We start from the raw sequence: 16246 nt of genomic DNA on the forward strand, positions 1-16246 counted from the left end.
TGAAGACCCACACGAGAGTGACAGTCCTTGCTGCATCTCTTGCAGATGTGGTGGGTGTCTGGCAAGTCCTTATTGTGCTTTCTGTGCGCTCGCTTCTCCTCTGCTAGCTGTCTGATCTTCATCTCTCCCTTCTGAAGGCCCTTGTGTAACCCCTGCCTCCATCTGCTGCGGTCGTCTGCTAGTTCTTCCCAGTTGTCCAGCTCGATGTCTACCTCTCTGAGGTCTCTCTTGCAGACATCTTTGTAGTGCAACTGGGGGCGTCTGGGAAGTCTTTTGCCAGAGGCTAGCACACCATACAGGATGTCTTTTGGAATCCTTCCATCACTCATCCTGTGGACGTGGCCAAGCCAGCGGAGCCGACGCTGCCTGAGGAGGGTGTGCATAGTTGGGATTCCAGCTTGCTTGAGGATGGCGGTGTTGGTCACTCTGTCCTTCCATGATATTCCAAGGATGCGCCTGAGGCAGCGCAAATGGAAGACGTTCAGCCTCTTTTCCTGGCGGGCATACAGGGTCCAAGTCTCGCTGCCATAAAGGAGGGTGCTGAGGATGCAGGCTCTGTAGACTTGCATTTTGGTGTGAGTGTACAGCTTGTTGTTATTCCACACTCTCTTGCTGAGTCTGGACAGAGTTGTGGCCGCTTTTCCGATCCTCCTATTTAGCTCAGTGTCCAACGACAGGGTGTCAGTGACGGTGGACCCGAGGTAAACGAACTCATGGGATTCATTCATGGGATATCCCACAATAATACTAATCCTGGAACTTTTCCTTGCCACAAACCCTGTTGCCAACTTTGTCCATGTATCTATTCTGGAGATATTGTCACTGGCCCTAAGCATGTTAATTACAGCGAAAAAACTGTGCTAGTCTATACACTATGAAAAGAAAAAAGCAGTCCGGTAGCAGTTTAAAGACTAACAAAATAATTTATTAGGTGATGAAATGGCCTGATCAGTACCACACTCTACTGGAAACCCACTGATAGCTATACTTACCTACATGCTTCTAGTGTCCATCCTGCACACATAACTAGATCCATTGTTTACAGTCAAGCCCTTAGGTACAATCGCATTTGCTGTGATCCTACATATAGAGATCGAAAACTACAGGATCTTTACCAAACATTCATAAACCTGAATTACCCACCAGGAGAAATAAAAAAAACAAATTGCCAGGGCGAGACGAATACCCAGAGACCAGCTACTCCAAGATAGCCCAAAAAAGCCAACAACAGAACACAACTGGTCATTACCTACAGCCCGCAATTCAAACCACTGCAACACATTATTAAAGACCTACAACCTATCCTTAATCAGGATACCACACTCCAGAAGGCTCCTGGGGTCAGGTCTGTTCTCTCCTACAGACAACCTCCCAACCTTATGAGGATTCTTACCAACAACCACAGTCTATACTGCAGGAACACCAGCTCTGGAACTTTTCCTTGCAACAAAGCCCGTTGCCAGCTTTGTACACATATCTAGTCTGGAAATACCATCACTGGCCCTAACCAGGTTAGTCACAGAATCACAGGCACATTCTTATGTTCCTCAGCTCACATCATATATATGTGCCAACAATGCCCAGATGGTTTGTATATTGGACAGACTTCAAACTCTCTTAGACAAAGAATTAATGGGCACAAAACAGACATAAAACCACTCCTGATCCACAAACTGGTCAGCCAGCATTTTAAGGGAGTGGGCCATTTTGTTAATGACCTGAAGGTTTGCATCTTACTGAAGAGGAATTTTCACAACAGATTGGAAAGAGAGGCTGCTGAACTCTCTTTTATATTCAAATTCGACACATTAACACGTGATTTGAACTGGGATGGGAATTCTTTAGATCATTATAGGGCCTTTTTTGCATACTTAGCTTAACCTAATTCTTGACACCCCTCTGCACTTTCTGCCCCTCTACTCTGTGATTTGCTCACCTTAATAATATTTTTCTGATTTGTCAACTTTGATTACTATTTTTGGTTCTCTGTGCCTTAAATATTGAGTCTGTTCTGGTATGGCTATGGTCTGAAGAAGTGTAACCGGCCCTGCGGACAGATCCCCCTGTTGTCCACATGGCCTGATACCATGGCAGCATAATTGGCCCCGTGGCCTGTAGCCAGACCTACCTGCCAGCCCTGTACTGCTGCAGCCGAACTGGCCCCACAGCCAGACCCCTTTGCCGGACCCTTGGCCCCGCAGCCTGATGCCCCCCACCCCGCCCAGCCCCAAACCGCAGCAGCCAGACTCCCCCCGACTGCTTGTATCCCCCACGGCCCCGCAGCCAGAACCCCCCCACCAGAATTTAATCCTCCCTCCCGCTCATGGCTCCAAACTGCCCCCCAGCCTTTAACCCTCCCCAACCCAAGGTTAACTTGCCCTTCAAAAGCAGTCACCTGCTGCCACTTCTTCCCCAAGTTAGGAGCCCTTAGAAACCAATTAGAGACTTTTACATGTATTTTAATAGGAATTTAGTGTTCCTCTTACAAGTTCTTGCTTATGAGCGAGAAGCTGGGAACCAATTGTGCTCGTATAGTGAGGGATGAGTGTACTCAAACCTGAACAATAAGAAGTCCCATGGCACCTTATAGATTAACAGATATTTTATACATTGTATTGTAGATGTTTGTCTCTGATGGATCAGAGCAAATATGGTTGTACCTTAGTGCCTGGCTGTATACAATGGATTACGTAGTATGCCCTGGATGGAAGCTGGAGGCGTGTAAATAAGCACAGCGGTTCATTTTTATGGCTGACCTGGAACAACGCTTTCTCAGTTCTTGTCCCCTAGTGCCCCTCCTCTACCTGTGCTACATTGATGACATCTTCATCATCTGGACCTGTGGGAAGGAGGCTTTTGAAGAGTTCCACCGTGATTTCAACAGTTTCCACCCCACCATCAACGTTAGCCTGGACCAGTCCACACAAGAGATTCACTTCTTGGACACTACTGTGCAGATAAGTGACGGTCACATAAATACCACCCTATACCGAAAACCCACGGACTGCTCTGCTTATCTACACGCCTCCAGCTCCCGTCCAGGGCACACTACACGATCCATTGTTTACAGCCAGGCACTAAGGTACAACCGTATTTGCTCTGGTCCATCAGACAGAGACAAACGTCTACAAGACCTTTACCAAGCTGTCCTCAAACTACAATACCCACCTAAGGAAGTGAGGAAACAGATTGACAGAGCCAGACGGGTACCCAGAAGCCACCTGCTACAAGACAGGCCTTGCAAGGAAAACAAGAGAACACCACTGACCGTCACATACAGCCCCCACTTAAGGCCTCTCCAGCGCACCATCAGTGATCTGCAACCCATCCTGAACAATGATCTTTCACTCTCACAGACCTTGGGAGGCAGGCCTGTCCTCGCCTACAGACAGCCTTCCAACCTTAAACAAATCCTCACCAGCCACTATAGATCACAAAACAGTAACTCTAAGCCTGGAATCAATCATTGCAACAAACCCTGCTGCCAACTCTGCTCACATATCTACACCAGTGATATCATCACAGGACCTAACTTCAACCATACCATCAGGGGCTCCTTTTCCTACACATCTACTAATATAATATATGCCAGCAATGTGCCAGCAATGCCCCATTGCAATTTACATTGGCCAAACTGGACAGTCTCTCTGTAAAAGAATAAATGGACATAAATCAGACATCAGGAAGAGTAATGTAGAGAAGCCTGTGGAAGAACACTTCAATCTCCCTGGACACTCAGTAGCAGAGTTAAGGGTGGCAGTCCTGAAACAAAGAAATTTCAGAAATCAAACGGAGAGAGAAATCTCTGAGCTGCAATTTATTTGCAAATATGATTCCATTAAACCAAGGATTAAACAGAAAATGGGAGTGGCTCACACCTTACAAAAGGAGCTTCTCTGATCTAGGTGTTAACATCTCCACATTAGACTGAAAATGGGCCATATCCCCCCGTCTTATCTCACCTGTTTTTGACTCTCTTCATACATATTACTGATAATGGGCCTTTTTCACCCTGAGTGTATAGACCTTGTCAGCTCTGGCCCTCCCTTTTACTGGGACTCCACTCTTTAAATACCCCTCTGAAACCACCCCCCTCCACTCATGCATCTGATGAAGCGGGTCTTTGCCCACAAAAGCTTAAGCTCCAAAATATCTTTTAGTCTATAAGGTGCCACAGGACTTCTTGTTGTTGTTGAAGATACAGACTAACACGGTTACCTCTCTGATCCCTGTACTCAAACCTGTCAGCCACTTTAATGGAGTGGGTCATTCTGTTACAGACCGGAGAGTTTGTGTTCTGCAGGAAAGTGACTTTAACAGCCGTCTACAGAGATAATGTTCTGAACTAACATTTATATTCAAATTCAACATGTTAACACATGGTTTGAACAGGGACAGCAATTCCCTGGCCCTTTATATGGCCTCCTTGACACACTTTGATGTTTGAGGTAACTTTTAACTTTCCCACCCCACACCTCCAGCCTCTGCTTTTCTGATTTGCCAACCTTGATAACAATTTTTCTGATTTGTCAACCTTGATAACAATTTTTGGACTTCTGTGCTTTATATATTGACTCTGTTCTGGTAAGGCGATAGATCTGAAGAAGTGGGTCTGTCCCATGAGAGTGCATCATCAAATAAATTATTTTGTTGGTCTTTAAAGTGCTACTTGACTGCTTTTTTGTTTTGATAAAATCATGCCAGATTATAGAGTTTGCTGGATGAGGGAGTTCTGGGTTAGAGAGGTTCAGCCTGTAGTGGAGATCTCAGGTAGGCATTGTAGGACTGTGTTTTTCCCTCTCAGAAAGGAGGTAGACACCTGAGCTCCGAGCAATCTTCAGTGTTCTCTTCACTTTTCTCCACTTTCCCATGCAGGGTCTCACCTAACAGCCACTATCCTTCTGGTCAAAATCGTACTCACTTTGGCTCCTTATCATTGCTGCACCTTAAATCAATTTGAAGGGTGGCTGTTCTATGATATGGGATGGTCAGCGCCAAATCTGCCACCTTTGCAGTGCTATGTGGACTTGCTGACTGAGGGAGCAAGCGACTGGGACTGGGACTTTGACCCAAGTCTCTTGTGTTGCAGAAGACAGTAGTGAATCTGGGAATCACATGGTGAAGCCATTTTAATTACACAGAAAATGAAATCCTGTCAGAATCTTTTAAAATATGTTTTTCCATGTTTCTGCTTAAGCATGGAGAACTCATTTTTCACCTACTTTAAACCTGTTGTACTTCTGTGACTGATGCATATCGTAACCACTATCCTTCCAGTTCAAGCTTCATTTGAATTCCCATCACAGTTCACCAATACACCATTCCTTAACCAGTGGAGAGGGTTATAGGGTAGGGATAGCTCAGCGGTTTGGACATTGGCCTGCTAAACCCAGCGTTGTGAGCTCAATCGTTAAGGGGGCCATTTAGGGATCTGGGGCAAATAGATTAAAAAAAATCTATCAGGGATGGTGGCAGGTCTTGCTTTGAGTGAGGGGATTGGACTCAATGACCTCTTGAAGTCCTTTCCAGTTCTATGAGATAGGTATATCTCCATATTAACTATTATTTTTAAATAATATGAAAAAAATGAATTACTTGGGAGCTGAGTGAGTTGTTTCCACAAGCAGAGCAGCCTGAACTTTATGCTGGTAGTTAAACCGAAATATTAACAGGAACATTATTTTCTTCACTACATGAATGAACCTTGTGCATATAAAGAAAGAATTTAAAGATGTTTGGAGGAAGAGTTGGCTCTGGCATTGCCTGATCATGGATTGTCATTAGTTCATAACACAATTTGAAGGGTGGAACAGCTTGTGTAAATAAAGTGCTATTCCTTCTATTCAGGAGTAAAATGCACAGCTATGTGTTACAGCACTATATTGATCAGAATATGCAGACAAATCAACACTAGATGCATGGGATAGATTTATGTAGCAGGCTGCCACTTTATTAATTTAACAGTGGGGAGGGATGATATGTGCCTACATAACAAATTCTTCCATTGTGGGGCTACAGGACTCCTGCCAAATAGCCAATAGCTTAGGATAGACATCCTCAGCACTACCTTTAGGACTCACCTTGCTTCTGACTTCTCTCTGCCTCCCTCACATGAAAAGTGAACAGAGATTACTAAGGTGGATCGCAATCGACAATGACTTCAGGTCTCCCTACTCCTATAGGCAAAAGGTCCACAAATAACTGTCCATTCCATGACTCTCAGAACTGGCCATTAATCTGCACTGGATACTGGTTGCAAGTTGTAATGAGCTAAATACTATCTTCTTAATGTTAAACTTTCAAGTCCTGCTGGTTGGCCCAGCTGTGCCTCCATTGGCCTGCCTGCACAGCCAGCAGCAGCCCATGGCAGTAAGCTTCTGGGCCCAGCTCAGTAGACTTGGACTCATGGTACAGCTGTATAGACAACACTTTGAAGTTTCAGCTCAGGCTCTGAAACTCACCACTTCCCTGGGCTTCACTAGTAGCTGTATAGTCTAAGCTGCAATATCTGTTCAGCTACTATTGGTGCTGTAGGGTAAACCTTGCAAGCCTGAGTATTTGACAGGGGCTCAGAGGCTCACTGCTGTGAGCTGAATAAACATACCCTAAAATGCCATCAAGATGGTGAAAAAAACTCCACTGGCTTCCTTTCAGTTTTGTCCAATGGGAAAATTTTCTTCCTGTTACCAAAACAGGCTAAGGTAAGGGAGGGTCATTGGTTCTTGCATACTCTCTTCACCCCGCCCTCCCCAATGTATTTAATTCTCCAACAAGCAGGAGCAACAGCATTATGAAAAGCCTTGAAGAATTTAAATAGGTGGTAAGAGAGGCAAGACTCACATGACTAAGATTCAGACGGGGCAGCTGAGTCAGTCTGTAGCTTCAAAAGCAACAAGAAGACCTGTGGCACCTTACAGACAAACAGATATTTTGGAGCATAAGCTTTTGAGGGCAAAGACCTGCTTTATCAGATGAATGGCTAAGGTTGTCCCCCGTTACCAGTCAATGGGAAAGCAGTGAACCTGAGGAATGCTGCTTGTTGCCATGTATTGCGTTTGCCACACCCTTGCGTCTGGGCATTGTGTTATGTTACGTGGTATCCATTCAAGATCCATCCGCAGTTGATTACATTTATTGGTCCTGCTTTGAGCAGGGGGTTGGTGACCTGATGTCTCCTCCAACCCTATGATTGTATGATTCCAGGAGCAGAGTAAAAGCATAGTGGATACCAATGTGAAATGGTTTGAATCTGTCAGACAGGAAATTGTTACTTGGCTGCCTGGACCTCCTTTCAGAGCTGCATCACCATGGAGGCCTGAGTCTACACTACAAACTTAGGTCAACATCAGCTATGTTAAGCTGATCTAATAATGTATGTGTCTACACTACTGAGTTGCCTGTAATGTCAACTTCTGTACTTCACCTCCATAGCTGTGTCTACACGTGCACGCTACTTCGAAGTAGCGGCACTAACTTCGAAATAGCGCCCATCGTGGCTACATGCGTCGGGCGCTATTTCGAAGTTAACTTCGATGTTAGGCGGCGAGACGTCGAAGTCACTAACCCCATGAGGGGATAGGAATAGTGCCCTACTTCGACGTTCAACGCCGAAGTAGGGACAGTGTAGACGATCCGCGTCCAGCAACATCGAAATTGCCGGGTCCTCCATGGCGGCCATCAGCTGGGGGGTTGAGAGACGCTCTCTCCAGCCCCTCAGCTCACTGGTGGCCGCGTGGAGCGGCCTCTTAAAGGTCCCCTCCCCCGCCCTGACTCTGCAGGAAGCTGAGGCAACGTGCAGGCTGCAGCCTGCACACGCGGGCAGCCTGCACAGCCCTCAGCCCACCACACAGCAGCGATGGCTGCCCAGCAGCCCCCCGCAGCGCCCCCAGGGGACCCCCCCCAAGGGGAGCCAGGGCAGCCAGCCCAGCCAGAGGGCCAGGCAGTCTGGGAAGCGGCAGCGGGGCCCCTCCTGGACGGAGGCCGAGCTGCGGGACCTGCTGGGGCTCTGGAGTGAGGAGGTGCTCCAGGTAATGGGGAGCAAGAGGCGGAACGTGGATGCGTTCGCTCGGCTGGCCGAGGGCCTGGCTGCCTGGGGTCACCCTGCCTGCACTCCGGACCATGTCCGGAGTAAAGTCAAGGAGCTGCGGCAGGGTTATGCCCGGGCCCGGGATGCGGCCGGCCGATCTGGGGCCGCCCCCGTCACTTGCCCCTTTTACAGGGAGCTCAGGGACATCCTGGACTCCGGGCACACCTCCTCCCCTCCGGCCACCCTTGACACCTTGGCTGACGAGGCCCAGCAGGCCCTGCAGCCGGAGTCCGCCCCGGAGGCAAGCCCCGCACCCCGGGGGCCCCCCCCAGAGGCCATCCCCGGGACATCGCGGCAGGAAGAGGAGGAGGAGGAGGAGGGGGGCTCCTCCTCCGCAGAATCCAGCCTGCAGATCCTCCTCCTGCCACCTCAGACCAGCAGCAGGGCCTCCGACCCCCGGGGATCTCCGGACCGGTGGAGCGGACCCACAGGTAGGTACCCCTCTCTGGTGGACACCCCTGGGCTTGAGGGGCGGGGGTAACAGAGATGTGTCCAGGGCCCCCCACATGCTCACATGGCCATGGCCCCAAGGACACCAGGGCCATGGCCCTCACAGCACTGCAGCCATCAGCCCCTGCCCCCCCCCACCCTGCATGACAGTGCCATACCCCATCCCCAGGCCAGGGGGAAGCGGAACCTCGAGGGGCCCCTGGGCGGAGGGGGTGGGACACCCCGCAGCAGCAGCATGTGATGGAGTGGGGGGAGTGCCAAAGGGAGACTCAGGCTACATATGAGCCACAAGAGCCGAAGAGCTCCCAGGGCCAAAGGAGGATCCTGGCGCTACAGCTGGCAGGTGACACCTCTGCCCTGAACAAACAGGAGGGAGGAGCCGAGCTGGCTTGGAATTGGGGGGCGAGGGCGGGGGCCACAGGTAGAGGCTAGGGGAAGGGAGAGCTGGTAGGCAGTCAGCCAGAGGAGGGAGAAAGCTGCATCCTAGAGGGGCCCCCCTTGGGGTCTTCTCCCCACGACGGGTTGGAAGGACTGTCTCTCCCGACAGCTGGTGCTGTCACTCCTGCCAGAAACTGGCCATCTGTGGCCTAAGAAACCTCTCCTGCTCTCAGACCCTGCGGGCTGAAGTGAGAGTCGCTCCCACCAGGGGACAGGGTGCAGGGCAGGGGGACCCCTGAACCCCGTCCATCACAGCAGCATCTCCCGGGGACGGGGATGGGGAACCTGCAGCACAGGGCGGGGGGGACAGAGGCCACGGCTCGGGGCCCACACTAACGCCTGTCTCCATTCTTCTTTCCCCCCTCCTCTCCTGTGTCCTGCACCTGCACCTGCACCATCTGAAGGACCGGAAGAGAGCGCCGGCGAGGCCTCAGTTGTCCCGGAGAGCCCTCCGGGACCATCGCTCCAGGGCAGCCCCTCGGCCGAGGAACCACCGGCCCCACGGAGGGCAAGATGGCAGACCCCGCGCCTACTACCGGCGACGGCCACGGACCCCCAGCTGCTGGCCATCCTCCGCCGGCAGCTGGAGGTGTCGGAGCAGCACCTCCAGCTGCAGGAGCGGGCCCTGGCCTGGCGCCAGGAGGCATGGGGGGCCTATATCCAGACATTTAACCGCCTGGTTGAATACCTGGCCCCCCATGCCACGCCGGCCCAGCCATCGCCCGCCCCGCCCGCTCCTGCAGCCCCACCACCAGCTGCTCCGGCCGTCGCCGGGCCGTCCGCCGTCGCCCCACCACCCACCCGCGAGGGCCACAGCGCCGAGGGACCCCTGGAGCCACCTGAGACTCGCCGGCACCGATACCTTCCGGTCCAGCCCGCTCCCACCCAGCCGCGGACCAGACTGCAGGCACGGTGGGGCTCCCAGCCGGGCACGCCCAGTGTTGGGCTCTAGGGGTGAGGGGCCCGGGACGTGGCCCCCCCCTTGTTGTTGTGTATATAGTTGGACTGTTTTTTTTTGGTGCCCCGTTTGCCCCGTCCCCCCCATGTAAATAGTTCTCCTCGTTCTCCTCCCTGGATTTCTTTTTGGTTGATGGCGCACACTTGTTTGCTTTGTTGTTGTATTGTTTTATTTGTGCACATCTTGCTTTTGTTGAACATTTGTCCCTACTTTTTGGTTTGTGTTTGACATATTTATTGAAAAAAAAAAAAAGTTTCTGAAAGACAAAAAAAAAGTTTACGTTCAGCCACAAGTTCGTGCTGTCATTTGTCCAGGACAAGTGGGAGGGGGGGCGCGGTGGGGTGCTCCATGGTGTGGGCATTGGGGCAGGAGTGTGGGGGAGGAAGGGGCGGGCAGTAGGGTGCCTGGGCAGAGTTCACCCCGTGGCCTGGTGGTTGAAGTGGGCCCGCAGGGCCTCCCGGACCCGGGTCCCCTCGGGGTCCACCTGCCGACTGGGGGCAGCAGGTGGCTGCACGTGTGCCCTGCCGGCCTCCGCGGCCCAGCCCTGCAGAAAGGTCTCCCCCTTGCTCTCCATGAGGTTGTGCAGGGCGCAGCAGGCACCCACAATCTGGGGGATGTTGTTGGGGCCCGCATCCAGGCGGGTCAGGAGACATCGCCAGCATCCCTTGAGGCGGCCAAATGAGCGCTCCACCACCTGGCGCGCACGGTTCAGGTGCTCGTTGAAGCGCTCCTGGCTAGCGGAGAGATGGCCCGTGTACGGGTTCATGAGCCACGGCCGGAGGGGGTAGGCCGCATCTGCGATGACGCAGAAGGGCATGGTGGTGTCCCCCAGAGGGATCTCCCGCTGGGGGATGTAGGTCCCCGCCTCCAGCCAGCGGCACAGGCCCGAGTTCCGAAAAACCCGGGCGTCGTGGGTGCTGCCAGGCCAGCCCACGTAAATGTCCTGGAAACGTCCCCGGCTGTCCACCAAGGCCTGCAGGACGACTGAATGGTAGCCCTTCCGATTGAGGTATCGTCCTCCACTGTGGTGCGGGTCGCGGATGGGGATGTGAGTCCCATCCAGAGCCCTGAAGCAGTTGGGGAAACCCAGGGTGGCAAAGGCGGCGACAGTGGCATGTGGGTCCCCCAGCCTCACGAGCCTGTGCAGGAGCATGGCGTTGATGGCACGCACGACCTGCAGAGAAAGCACATGGGACAGCCCCAATGAGGGGTGAGCAGGGTGTGCGTGGCCCTGCCCTGCCCTGCCCTGGCCCCCCTGCTCTGCCCTGGCCCCCCTGCTCTGCCCTGCCCTGCCCTGGCCCCCCTGCCCTGCCCTGGCCTCCCCCTGTGGGTTCTCTTACCTCCATGAAGACAGCCCCGACGGTGGCCTTTCCGACACCAAACTGCTGCCCCACGGATCGGTAGCTGTCCGGAGTGGCCAGCTTCCAGACAGCGATGCCGACCCAGTTCTCCACAGGGAGGGCACGCCGCATGGCGGTGTCCCGGTGCCTGAGTGCGGGGGTGAGCCACTGGCACAGCTCCAGGAATGTCTGCCGGCTAATCCTGAAGTTCCTGAGCCAGTGGTCGTCGTCCCACTCCCCAAGCACCAGCCGCTCCCACCAGTCAGTGCTGGTGGGGTAGCTCCACAGCCGCCGGCGTGTGAGGCGGGGGGTGGAGCGGGATGCTGCAGGGGTAGGGGTTGAGCCCTGCTGCCCTGGGGGCATCTCCTCCCCTGGGGCAAGAAGGTACTCAGCTGCCTCCCAAATGGCATGGGCCAGGGCAAGCCCTGCTCCTGCCGGGAGGGCTGGGTGGACCTCTAGCTGCTGCTGCTGCTGCTGCTGGGGGTCCATGACTGCGGCGCCCGGGGTCTGTGTGCCTATGGCTCCTCAGACCGCATGCTGTGCAGGCTGAGTGTATGTGGGAGGGGCCCTTTAAGGGAGCAGCTAGCTGTTGCCCCGGAAGCGCTAGTCCGCCCTGTGACCCTGTCTGCAGCTGTGCCTGGCATCCCTATTTTGATGTGTGCTACTTGGGCATGTAGACGTTCCCTTGCTGCGCCTATTTCAATGTTGGGCTGAGCAACGTCGAAGTTGAACATCGACATTGCCGGCCCTGGAGGACGTGTAGACGTTATTCATCGAAATAGCCTATTTCGATGTTGGCTTCACGTGTAGACGTAGCCCATGAGAGGCAACATCCACAGGTTGACATAGGGACAATGTAGACACTGTGCTGTGTAATTCAAATGAATTGGCTTCCAGGAAGTGTCCCACAGTAATTTGCTGTGACTGCTTTGGACTTTTAACTCCACTACGTATCAGCGAGGTACACAAGAAACAACTGTTCCCCTGTTAAGGCCCCATTTCTTGTTTGATTGATGTGGAGAACTCTCCAGCACAGTGAAGATTCACAGGAGGTGGTGGATCTTATTCTTGTACGGGGAGATGAGTCTGTGCAGGTAGAGCTCCCATCCATTAGAAGAAATGCTGACTCACAGTGCTATGTGACAGTAAAGGAGCTTCAGCAAATATACCAGAAAACAAGGGAACCAAACCATCATTGTAGTTCTGCCCCACAGACATACCACTTCTATGAGGTGCTGCATGATATTCTCCATGGTGACCCCACCACTAACACAAAATGCTCCATAGATACCTCCCAGGAACCAGGTGCGACTCTGAGCAACAACAAGAACACTGTTGATGAGGAGAATGTGAGGCTGGCAAGTGAAGGACCCATTTTACCTGATAGCCAAGAACTGCTTTTAACCCTGGAGCCCAACCCTTTGCAGGACCAGCTGGCAGCAGAATGTGATGCTGGGGAAGGCACCACTGGTCAGTGAACATTTCCCATCAAATTTTAGGGCTTACACACTGTTATTTCTTATGCTTAATCTGGACAAAAAAAGTAGGGAATAGCAGGTTTCAGTGGCCACTTCAGTTACACATAGCTTGTTTGTGTGCATGGGGGTGGTTTGGGAGTCCTCCGTGAAGATCTCTAGGAAACTTTCCTGGTGGTACTCTGCAACCCTTTGCAGCAGGTTTCTGGGAAGGGCTGCCTTATTTCATGCACCATGGCAGGACACTTTCCTGTGCCACTCTAGCATTAACTCTGCTAGAATCAATGAGGCATAAGGACAGTCTGCACCAAACGCTTGCAGCTTCTGCTCCCTTCCCACCTGTGTTGCCCTCAGGATTGGGAAATAACACAGGGTCACCTACTGAAATGGGAAGTTTTCAGTGCTAGCCCTTAAACTGCAAACAAATCAGCAAGTAATCCCACCCCTCCCCACATTTTGTAAACCAGGGGTCACAAAACCACGCTTTCCCAAATGTACTGGGCTGTAGTTGCAAGGGATCCCCATGTACTGCAAGCAGAATTGGAGAAAAAATGGGGGTGGTTCCTGTTTGTCTCCCTTCCCCGCCTTAGCCAGGGCTGCTTCTGTAACAGGCTATTGGAGGGGAGGGAGGGCGGGGGAGGGAACTTCACACTGGTGCCTGTCCTCAAGCACCATCCAGGTTGTTAGAGGGAAAGGGGCTTTTCTCAAGTTCAACCTGTGACCCAAGGATGTCTTTACTAAAGCAGCAGCACAAAATCTCTCACTCATGCCCTATGACCTTACTCACCAAGCTGGAGCAGCAAAGTGACTCTTGCAATAACCAGCACGTGTGGTTACCTTGCAGTGAAGTATATTGAGGGGTGTTTTTTTTTTAATAAAAAGCAATTAATGTTGCACCGGAAAAAATGGTGAGCGCTACCCTTGTGCTTTGCATTCCTTGCAGCTGAAACCTTGTATGTTGGCACATCCTCCATTCCAGGACAGAGACTCTGTCAGATTAGAAGGCAGGAAAAAAATATTTAGGAGGCCACGCTGAATGGGTTAATATGAGCTGCTGAGTGTGAAAAGACAGAGCTCAGAGGCCAAGGTGGATTACAGTGCCTGAGAAGAGGGACGTGAACAGGGTGGATGGGAGAGCATTCACTAAACAAGAGCATGCCACTCGGGAAAAGATGCTGTGGATTATGAAGGAGCACTCAGACATGCTGAGGTGTCTGGCTGAGGTTCAAGAAAGAAAGCTGGATGTTAGAGTCTCCCTACAGTCTGTGCTGCCCCTGCTGCCCTCATTGCCCAAGTCTTCATCTTCCCCCACTCCAAACATCCTGTGAAGCTCGCGTGGGGGAGCTCAGCATCCCCTGCCCTGAACACCATGGGAGGGTACTGTTCAGAAGGTGCCCATTCCCACACCTTTGGTTGTCACTGTAGTGTACCAGTAAGCAAACGTCCTTTGTTTCTAGCCCAACAGTGTTATCAGTGCTTTTGCCCCATGTTATCTTACTTTTCTTTGCTGTACCTGTGTGTTTATGTCACAGCTGCTCCGCACATAGGATGGGTTGGGGTGGCTGCTCTTGGCTGTGCACTTTGGGGCCCCTGCAACAGTCACTCCAACACTACTGTGGGTGGGACAGTCCTCCATATTAAGTCTAGCACCAACCTCATTCAGTGAGCCCAGGGCAGCCTGGGTAGTTACTTGAGGGTCTGGAGCTGGCAGCAGGGGTTGCCCCACCCCACACTCACCATGGTGGTAGGAGCTGCAGGAAGTGGAGCAAAGCAACAGCCTGATCTATGCTCCACCATCTCCCAGCTGGGTTGCTCTAGCAGTGGGAAGTGAAGCAACTCGGTTCCAGTGCACTCCACTACCCCAAGCAACAGGGGCTCAGGGAAGTGAAGCAGAATGGGCTGGGGATGGGTCACTCATTTCCCAGTGTAACCCTTCTGTTAACGCCAGGTGCCTGCCAGAAGGGCCGGGCTCACCTCTCGTGGGGTTTCCTGTCGAGGATACAACCAACCGGCTCGAGCCCCCACCCAGTGGCTTGGGACAATCTCACCCCACTTGCTGGGTGCCTGTAAGGCAGTTCTCTCCCCACTCGCAAGCATAGTGTCTAAGATAGAAACAGCTTATTTAATGACCATAGCCTGCCCCAAGGTTACAGTGACAGATGCAGTATATCTAAGCAAAGGAGAGACAAACCCCTTTACCAAGATACCATCCCCACGCGCTATAGAACCAAGTCTCTTGCTGGGGCTCTTGGCCCTTTACCCCACACACAGTTACAGGGTGTACCTTCTTTGGTGCAGTCCCGAACCCAGAGCCCACAGATACATTACCAGGGCAGTGCTAGCTGTCCGCTTGTCTGCAGCCTCCCCTTGCTGCCACCGGCCACCTGCTGGTCGCCGTCATCCACCGCTCCTCCTACCGGCCGGTCGCCGTCGTCCGCCGCTCCACCTACCGGCTGCCCACTGGTTGCCGTCGTCTGCCGCTCCTCCTACCAGCTGCCTGCCGGTCTGCCGCCGCTCCTACTGGCCACCCGCCAGTCGGCGTCATCCGCCGCCGCTCCCAGCCCCACTGCTTGGGATCACCCTGAGGCAGAACCCTGTGATTTCAGCTCTGCGTGGCCTCAGCTGCCACTCTGTGATTTTAGCTCTTGATATCTCTAGTGTGCGGTTTCACAAACACCCTAGTATCCAGCTCTACCTTTCAACAGGTGGGGAGGGTTAGTCGAGCCAGTCTTATAGCTGTATGGCCAAGGCATAGGCAGGGCCAAGGCACTTAGCAAGCTGGCTCAACTAGTACCCCTCCCCTCCTCCTTTACAGCATCGTGCTGAAGTGGAGCGACCTGGCTGGAAGATGGGCAGTGAGACGGAGATGGCTGCTGTGTCACTCTGCTTCCTGTGGTTCCTGCTGCCACAGTGAGTGTGGGAGGGCTCAACCCTGCTGCCATCCTGAGCCAGCACCCCCCGGTAATCCCTGGGGTTGCGTTGCATGTGTGTGTGTGGCGGGGCTTTGAAGAGGCAATGTAATGGGGGCAGGACAGGGCGAAGCTGGGACAGGAAGAGGCAGAGCAGGGTTGTGCTTGGAGAAGCTGTGAAGTAGGGGGCAGGGTGGAGGCAAAGCAGGGGTGAAAAGAGGCAGAGTCGGGGGCAGGGCCTGAGGTGGAAGGGAATTTATGTCAGGCATTACCCCCTCCTAGGGATCACCCTGGTTTGTGTGTGTAATAAAACTTAAGAGATTGATTAGATAAGGCTGTTCAGTTCAGGTGGAAAAGGCCACCATTGGGGCTGTTCTGATGGAGGTAAGGCTAGGGGTGAAGTTTACAGCGGGGGAATGCAATGGAGAAGGGTACAGTTCGGTAAGGAACAGCACAGATGTAACACAGAGGTAGCTGCATTAGTCTGTATCTTCAAAAACAATAAGAAGTCCTGTGGCAGCTTATAGACTAACAGCTATTTGGAGCATAAGCTTTTGTGGGCAAAGACCTGCTTCATCAGATGCACAGAT

At 52.6% G+C, this 16246-nt stretch overlaps 1 protein-coding gene across 1 annotated transcript in view; it reads right to left on the reverse strand.

Moving 5' to 3' along the window:
- Positions 1-16246, reverse strand: part of RXFP1 (relaxin family peptide receptor 1) — a 152342-nt gene that overhangs the window by 64146 nt on the left and 71950 nt on the right. The gene's annotated exons all lie outside the window — the stretch shown is intronic.

The sequence above is a fragment of the Carettochelys insculpta genome, chromosome 4 (assembly GCF_033958435.1).
Source record: "Carettochelys insculpta isolate YL-2023 chromosome 4, ASM3395843v1, whole genome shotgun sequence".
NCBI lineage: Eukaryota > Metazoa > Chordata > Testudines > Carettochelyidae > Carettochelys > Carettochelys insculpta.